Source organism: Vicugna pacos, unplaced genomic scaffold (genome assembly GCF_048564905.1).
Source record: "Vicugna pacos unplaced genomic scaffold, VicPac4 scaffold_65, whole genome shotgun sequence".
Taxonomy (NCBI): domain Eukaryota; kingdom Metazoa; phylum Chordata; class Mammalia; order Artiodactyla; family Camelidae; genus Vicugna; species Vicugna pacos.
Window position 1 is genome coordinate 1,383,798 of NW_027328746.1, and position 1,141 is coordinate 1,384,938.

The window sequence follows — 1,141 nt, forward strand, 5'->3', positions numbered from 1 at the left end:
GTGAAATCATATCCAGCGATAGAGAATTGGTTACATAAGTTATTCTACATCTTTTCATTCCCCACTGGAGAAGGAATTTCTAGAGTCACTTGAAAGGAGCCTGTGATGAATGTAAATGTCACATCCAGGGACTAAATTTCCAGAAGCCTTAACTAAAGGAATACTCATACAAGATCACAGGAATGTCTGTACAAGCAGCATGCCAGTCAAACATCCTTTCTGACAGTGGAAAATGGAGAAAACTTAAGTGTCCACCATCAAGACAATGATGCGGTAAATCACGGCGAGCTGTGGGCACTGAGGGGTCGGCGTTTCGGCGTGGTCCAGGGCCTTGTCCACAGCACTCTCCCACTAAACGTGTCCTTACACAAGAGACCGCACCTGCACATCAGGAGACCCCTCCACTCTGAAAGGACCGTGTGAGTCTGGAGTGGGAGGACGCCTATGATATACCCCTGAGTGAATAAACCGAGCTGCAGAAAGCATATAGTATGGCCTTATTTTTCAATAAAGCATATATACACACACATATATATATAGATATCTTACATAAGAGTATGTATGTATGTGTATATATATATGTCATAGGCATAAAGGTCATGAAATATATACACCACATTGTCAACAGTTTTTACTCTCAGGAAATAAGGGGAAGAGAGGTAGGGGCCTTTCGGTACCACCACGGTTCTCTTTTCAGTATTTCAGGGAAGTATACTTGGAGTTTAAAAGTTGATTTAAGTCCGAAGTAAAGTGGACGGTGCTTCCACAAGACAGAATGCTATACCGGTCATTAAAAATCGTGCCAGGGGAGATAGAATATTGTAGAAAAACATGTAATAAGCCGAATGTAAAATGGCGGTCTCCACACAGTAAACAGGCACAGTGTGCTCTCTGGTTTTTATGACAGATGTGATACACACTGACGAAAAGAATAGAAACTAGATGCTAAAGTGTTAATTATTACCTCTGAGTAGTGGGACCAGGATAGCCCCTTTTGCCCTTTTTTCCATACATATTATGTTAAATACACATTATTTTTCATCTGAAAAAAAGCATTTTTAGATGTCTAGTACCACGCATTGGAGAATAATACACGAGTACTTACAGAAATAATTAACTAGGAAACACAGCAGCAGCGTCA